This window comes from Adiantum capillus-veneris, chromosome 20 (assembly GCF_014529385.1).
Source record: "Adiantum capillus-veneris isolate H3 chromosome 20, ASM1452938v2, whole genome shotgun sequence".
NCBI lineage: Eukaryota > Viridiplantae > Streptophyta > Polypodiopsida > Polypodiales > Pteridaceae > Adiantum > Adiantum capillus-veneris.
Genome location: NC_140950.1, coordinates 66,647,273 through 66,655,489, shown reverse-complemented (window position 1 = coordinate 66,655,489; position 8,217 = coordinate 66,647,273).

Below are 8,217 nucleotides of genomic sequence, written 5' to 3'. Positions count from 1 at the left end.
CAACTAGACACCTACAACGACCATGAGCAAGCCCTCGTAATAGAGCTCGTGCGCTTCAACTCCAAGCGGACGCTCGAATAAAACACGCAGGAAGCGCTCCACATTTGGCTAGTGAAGAATGTAAGCCCTCGCAACAAACAACGTGCACCTCAGTTCCAAGCGGACGCTAGAATGAAAAGCGCGGGAAGACTCTGGTTACTGAACATTATTTTCTTGGAAGGTCACGCACTATTGAAACATAAGGCAAATGATGGTCAATTAGCTAAAACAACTTGTGTCAATCATACAACTTGGCAAAACCAAAGCTATTCATTAAATCTTCACTCGTCCCTTCCACGCCTCTCCAGGATCTCTCTCTCTCTCTCTCTCTCTCTCTCTCTCTCTCTCTCTCTCTCTCTCTCTCAAAAGGTAAATGCAACAAGAACTGTACAGATCTCTATACAAGGCCCCACCTACAACGATAATATACCTGATGGTACATTTAAAGCAAGAATCGTGGATCGACTCCACATACTAAAACAACTACTAACCAACCACTATTTTGCACTCGTAATCTTGCACCACATGTCACGATCTAACCTCTACAATTTCAATTTCCTTAGTCTGGGTCCTTTATACTAGAGCACACACTATATCTGTCCCATTCCTATCAAAGTTGGCACTTTCATGAACATGAAAAAACATCCTTACTCCCCCCATCTATCGGTAGATAAGACGAGCACTATAATACAACTCATTGAGCAGCTATGATAAAATAAGGAAAGTTGTCCATGGGGAAGTTAATGCAAATGGCTATCGTGGATCATGGGGACTAGTGTAGGCTGTTATGGTAGACATGGTGAACAAGATATACACCTCAAGATCCACAAGAAGTATTGCTAAAAACTACCACATCCTTACTGCATCAATGGGGAAACAAACCTCTCTCTATCTCTCTCTCTCTCTCAAACACACACACACACACATACACACACAAGAACTCTACAGGCTGAGACTCTAAAATGGCTCTAAGAATGAGGGCTCACTCAGATAATGAAGGCCAACACAAATTAATTCAGTAGAAATAATCACTTCATGAGCAATAGCTCCAGAGCCGTCCATCGCAACAGGCCATTTAGCCTACCAAGATTGTTTCATAAAGTTCAATAAAATAACAATTAGGCCAAACTCAATCTAGCAATAACATAATAGACCAGCAGAAAGACCAAAACATAGCAAACCAATATAACACTTTGTTGACATGCACGGTAAGCGATGGCTACGCACATCAATCCAAGGGCACAACCTACACCCAGCAGTTTAAGTTAAAACATTCATGTCCAGAAACAGCTTTTCGAGCCAGTACGAGCTTTTGTCGAAGCACATTCTAGGAAAAAAAACTGTGTTGATGTACGGCAAAGCTGACCGCCAAGAAAAAAGCAACTAGTCTAGTCAGTGGTGCTGCTCATGAATCACAAGCGAACAGAACAACAGTCAGCCACAGCAACAAGTGGGACCACCTCACAAGAAACAACGAACATGCCACTGCGTCAGTCTCGAGTGCACCACTCGTATGCAAGGGAAAAAAACAGGAGTAGGAGCAAACATTCAACACCAACACAAGGCAATGCTCTCGAGTGGTTCACCAGTAGGGGAAAAAAACCTAGGACCAGAAACAGTAATGCGACACTAGCACATGGCAAGAAAATACCTCAGAAGCGGGACCAGCACGCAAGAAATAGCGAACGATGCCACTACGTCAGTCTCGAGTGCACCACTCATATGCAAGGACAAAAAAACAACAGCAGGAGCGAACATTCAACACCAGCACAAGCCAATGCTCTTGAGTGGTTCACCAGCAGGGGAAAAAAAACTAGGACCGGAAACAGAAATGCGACACCAGCACGTGGCAAGGAAATACCTCCGATGAGTCTTCGGGGCAATGAAGCAGTAAATCAATTATCGTCATACAAAAACATTAAAAGAAACTCCCAGGAAGCCAGTGCAACAAACCTCCGGAGAAGTCCATGCTCTCAGCATCCCTAGGTGAGGCATTGCTTGTACTTCCTTCACCAAAAGATGCCATGACAATAGAGGAGCTCCAGGCAATAATTGGTGCAGGTACTTGAAGGCACAATACACAAGTTCTCAAAAAAATTCACACAACACGCTCACAAAGCTTCAAATCCTCAAAATCCACAACATAAGCTTCAACAGAATTCAGGAGAAGAACCCATAGCCTTGCATATGGTAACTGGAGTCACTTTAAATTTAAATATTACAGCATATGGGGACCCACAAGGCTTCTCAAGAGGAATTGAACAGTAAATAGACAATATCCCAACAATATCCCAACAGACAACAACAGCTCAAAGCTTAGATGTTTAAAAAAAGATCGAGACTTGCTAGCACAAAAGAGGCACAAATTAGACAGTACAGTTTACAATCTCATTCTTGCCTTTTATAAAAGCTACAAGAAGCACGTGGAGTGCTTTGCAAAATTTGTTACATAGAAAGAACATTCTACCCGAATTAGTCACCGAGAAAAGACTTTGACTGAGTGGACCTGCAATGGACATCACCTAACTTGCATTCACATTTCCGGCTGCCTTCCAAACACGTCTCACACGGACACTTCGAACGAGGACAGCACTCACTGGAGACTACAAAAGTCGGCATTGAATGCACTCTCAGAAACCTTGAAACTGCAGACGGCGCCCACCTTCAGCTTTAAAAGCGCACGAAGACCAACTGCACACGCCATATCCTCTGCCAACAAAACCTGCATACGCCACGTTTTCTGGCAACGGCACGTCGAAAAGCATGAGAGCTGCAGGTTACGTCTGCCATCTCCTCTACGCGACCTGTGCGACGATGAGACTGCCAACGAAGAGGACTGCTTTCTTTTGCACGAGCTGCAGGTTACGTCCGCCATCTCCTCTGTGCGACCTGGGCGACGATGAGACTGCCAGCGAAAAAGACTGGTTTCTTTTGCACGTTGCCTTTAGTAAACCTAGACATGCGGCAGGCATCCGCTTAAAAAATCCAACGGCCTCACATTTGCAACAACCTTGCAATAACAACTCTATGGCATTCCGCAGGCCAAAAAGTGGCTTTTGGGATTTGTGGAGCCACCCATTATGCTAAGTCTTTATTATTTACCTAACCTCTAAGGCTTTCAATTGTTTCATGCTTTCAAAGGCAGCCCAAAATCCTTTCCTTGATAAATGAGCATTCACTTCATATTTCAAAACTCAAGACATGTCCATCATTAGATTTACACACTCTTCATTTAAATGAGTGCCCACGATCTTATTTCAACCAATCAATATTTTTTACCTATCAAAAAATGTTTGAAAATACAACTCAACCTTTTTTGGCCTGCCCAAAGGGCAAAGGCTGTAGAGATGCCTTCTCTTTTTGCTGACTAAAATAGAAAAGAGGTTGTGTTGTATTTTCAAGCATTTTTTGATAGGCCAAAAATGTTGATTGGCTTAAATAAAATAGTGGACACTCACTTAAATGATGAGTGTGCAAAATCTAATGATGGACATGTCTTGAGTTTTGAAATATGAAATGAATGCTCATTTACCAAGGAAAAGATTTTGGGCTGCCCTTGAAAGCATGAAACGTTGAAAGCCATGGAGGTTAAATGATAAAGACTTAGCTATTGGGTGGCTCCAAAAATTCTAAAGAGTCACCTTTTCATTTTGAGAAGTTCTTTCACCAGCCTTTTCATTTTAAGACTAGTATGTGACCCGCGCGTTGCTGCGGTCAAGGAAACATGGCATGTATTCTCATAGGGCTATCTTATGTTCCAATTAGAACACTATCAATACTCTCTTTCTACATGTATAGTCTATTGTATTTTTTTAAATGATGCATGACACAACCTCTTGATAGATTTTAACAAACATGAATAAATGTAAGATGCTGCAAAGCATTCTTTAAACCCAAGCTTCGGAGCTTCTCATAAACATTATCGGTTATGAGGTGCTAGCCTTTGTTCAACAAACTTAGGAGTGCTCTTCTTCTATTGAGAAAGAGAGAGAGAGAGAGAGAGAGAGAGAGAGAGAGAGAGAGAGAGTCCTCCTTTTGGTTTCTCTTGATCTAGCAATGCCACAAAACTTGATGATAGAGATTAGATAAGTTAGCATGGTGTGAAGAGATGAATGTTAAGAGAAGTCAAAGTGAATAAAACTTTTTTTGAAAACAGAGTGGGTTCTAGAATTGGTTTCAAATGATAGGAACACAATTGGATTCAATGTCTCTACTCCACTCTCTTACTTGCTTCTATCCTTGCGTCTTTCTTATGAGTAAGACATGGTAGTAGTGCACATCATAACAGCCTATATACTAATAAAGATGTCTTTTCCATGGTCTACCTAGGATTGACAAAAGTGCTACCAAGTCAAGAAGTACAAACTGGGTAAGCTAGCAAGTTGTTAAAGATGATGACCAACGACTACTATATTGTGTAAGAAAAGATTGAGGCTCATAGTTTCCAATGTACCAAGAAAGTTTCAAGTTTCAAAGAGATGTTTTGGCTTTCTATTAATATTAAGAATGTGATTGACCCTTACATCTATGTTTCTCTCTAAATGACTCGCTTGCATCTCTATCTATGTTTTATGCACAAACATAGTAATGGTTTAAATCGTCACCTAATCACAATAATGCATAAGTAACTTAATACAATAAAGCTCACACTATTTGTTCATTTACACTTTCATGTCATTTGCATCTTTAAATGTGATAGAACTGAAAGTAGAATAAGGTTCCTTAGTTGTTTATTTTTGTAAGAGTTTTGGCCAATATGTTAAACTGAAGGATGTGGTGCAAAATGAAGCCGACGACTTGAAATCATGCATGCCATTGATCTTTCTCTCCCTCTCTCCCCGAATTACAAAAGCATGTTCCTCTTTGTGAGAGCATATTGTATTCAACCATTTACATGCTTGAGACTATTTCCTTATACACAATGTATATCATACCAACCATTTGGCTTAGTTCCTTAGCTCCTGCTCCCTTACATGTGAGACCGAACATTGAGGCAATGTAGGAGAGCATCCTTTTTGTATGCACATTATATCCTTTGAAAATTTAAGAGTACGAATATCATACCCTACCTTAATGTTCATCTTTTTATCACATCAAATTTATTTTCTTACATTTTAGCCTGGATCACGACCTACGTTTCTTTTCTCTCCTAGGAACGTCATGGACTCAATTTGTTAGTTGCCACCATTATATCCATAGTAGGGAGCATCTTCTTTATGGAAACTTTAAAGATGTTACCAATAAAGAAGATGCCACCGTTGACATCAATAAAGAAGTTATAGAATATTCTAACATCATAGAAAAAACCTCAAATTATTTCAAATGTTTGAAGCATCCAATAAAATGGGAATGATATAGAAATGATACACATTAGTCTCTCTCTCTCTCTCTCTCTCTCTCTCTCTCTCTCTCTCTCTCTCTCACACACACACACACACACACACACACACACACACACACAATGTGTACTTCAGTTCAAAACTCTATGAATATATATTTCATTGAAATTATGGTTGTTTTTAAGCACACATACATAAATATATACATATGCATGTGTCTATGTATATAACTAAAAAAATAAAATTGGAATGATTCTCTCTCTCTCTCTCTCTCTCTCTCTCTCTCTCTCTCTCTGGGGTTGATTTTTAATAGACACCATTGCGTGTCAAAATTTAGAGTATTTATAGGTTTTTAAGCATGGCCCACATTTCAACTCTTAAAAATAAAAAGGACAAAATATACGAGAGCTGGTAAAAGGTCTCTCAACTGGGCAATCTCTCTCCTCATTTGGGGTGCCAATGTGAGGGTTGGTTTTTATTAGGCATTTCATCCATTTTCTACCGATGAAATCCGTTAGCTATCCTTATAAAATTACACTATAATGCAAACAAAACCATAAAATCCTGAAATTGTGAAGGGCTTGAAGAATGCCCTTGGTGAGATATAGTGCATATGAGCTTAATGATAAAATCTTTTTTTTTCTCTCTCTCTCTCTCTCTCATGCATGTGCATAGGTGCATACATGTGCAGACACCTCTCTCTCTCTCTCTCTCTCTCTCTCTCTCACACACACACACACACACACACACACACACAACCAATAACGTGGATCGACCTCTTTATTTGCATGCATGTCCTCAAAGCAAGACATCACCAAGACGACGTGAGGCGAGCTTTTTTTTTTCTCGATCTCTTAAAAAAAGACAAACTTTTAAAAATCTCAAAAAAATATCAATATTGGTCTTGAAAAAAATCTCTTGAAAAGATTAAGCCAAATATATATATTCAAAAATTAAATTCTTATTAAATAATAAAATCTTCACTAAAATTATCCATTTTTTGTTATATACACTTAAACTAAAACATTTATTCTATACAAAGTAGAAAGTAGGAAGTCTATTGACTTTACATTCTGAAAAGCTTGTCAATTCTTACAATGTTACCCCTTTACTTTTGCATTTTAAATATAACCCTTCACTTTTGTTTTGGAAGGTTTTCTCTTAAATGAATCAATGAGTGACACATGGAGATTCTCTCCTTCCTTGAAAAATTTAAGCTGCTTTATATATAGTAAGTATACATATAGATATAGAAGTTCTTTCACCCATTGAAACTTGAAGGTAAAAATTGAATTAAAAAAAGTGAAAAGGTTACATGGACTCACAAGTAGGGGGAGGGTCACCCCGAGGCGCTAGAGTTTTAGGGCTTAGAACTTTAGAGCATTTAAAGTGGGATTTATAGTTTAGAGATCTAGAGTTTTAAATTTGTAAATGGGGCTCTGGAGTTTCAAGATGTATAATTTTTTATTTTATTTTTGTAAAACTCACAATTGTGAGTGAATTATATTAAGCAACCCATAGAACTTTTTAAGTGGGGTCTAGAGCAAAGGACTCTAAAGCTTAAGGATGCTATTTTAATTCAATTCTCTGTGCTTATGTTTTTTTTATAAAAAAGCTTAAAGATATAGAGCTTTTGAAGTGGGATCTAAACTCAGATCAAGGCCTAAAAATGACACCTTTTTTTTTTTTTTTGTCAAGGGCTATTTTGCCTATCAAAAGAAGTGCTTTAAAAAAACCTGGTGTCATTCGATTGCTAGGATCTCAAAATTGCGTATCATTTTTTTTGTTTATATCCTTGAGTTAACGTTATAGATAACAAATTATAAAATTTGATCGCATTACACAAAGCATATGAAAAGGGACTTGAAAAGTTGCATGTCAAAAAAAAAATCTTCTATGTTTGACAGACCTATGATTTGCATCTCTGTATAACCTTTGCCCTTTGGGCAGGCCAAAAATTTCCAGGGCACCACTAAAACCAGCAGTGAGAGTACTTATGATAACACTAATAATAAGTAGGCTAAGTGGGATGTTGCGTCACTCGGGGCTGGTATATTGCAAAACTAGCTCGCGCGACCCGCCTACGGCGGGTCTCGCTCGCTCTTACCAACAATACAATGGTAAAGCCTTGGGCGATGCTTGGGCGATGCTTAGGCATGCCAACACTATCTACATAAGCCCTAGAGAGAGAGAGAGAGAGAGAGAGAGAGAGAGAGAGAGAGAGAGATTGTTGCTTTCTTGGTGCTACTCTACTGATTGCATCTAGAGAGACATCCTTGCTTGGCATCCGTTGAAAACAGTCCAAAGCTTCTTGGTCAAGTTGGGCATATCCCACAATCAACGCATTCCAAGCGACAAAATCCCGGATAGGAAGCTCCTTAAGCACTTGTTGTTCTTTATGTAGTGCACCACATTCGGCATACATATTGTCCAAGGTAGTGTCAAGCATGACGTTTCCTTTCAACAACCCCTGACTAACAATATCAGTGTGAATTCTTTTTTGCCCATATTAGCATCAGTTGCCCTCTCTCTGCATCTATTGAAAACAACCCAGAGCTTACTGACCGTCATCCTCGTGTTGGACATAATCGATACACTCCATGAGATAATATTGCAGATAGGAAGAAGAATACATAGCTGGCAGCCCCTCTAGGGTCAACTTGTGGCCGAGACACAGCCCATGCTGTGCATTTCTAGGCAGCCACCCTCAAAAGGTCAATATGAACCAGCACACAGGCTCTAGGCCTCCGGCTCTTACGACGACCTCCTCTACTCTTAGGAATCGTGACCTGCTCGGTTTAGGAGCCCTGCATGTCCCAAGCAATAGAGCCCACACTGG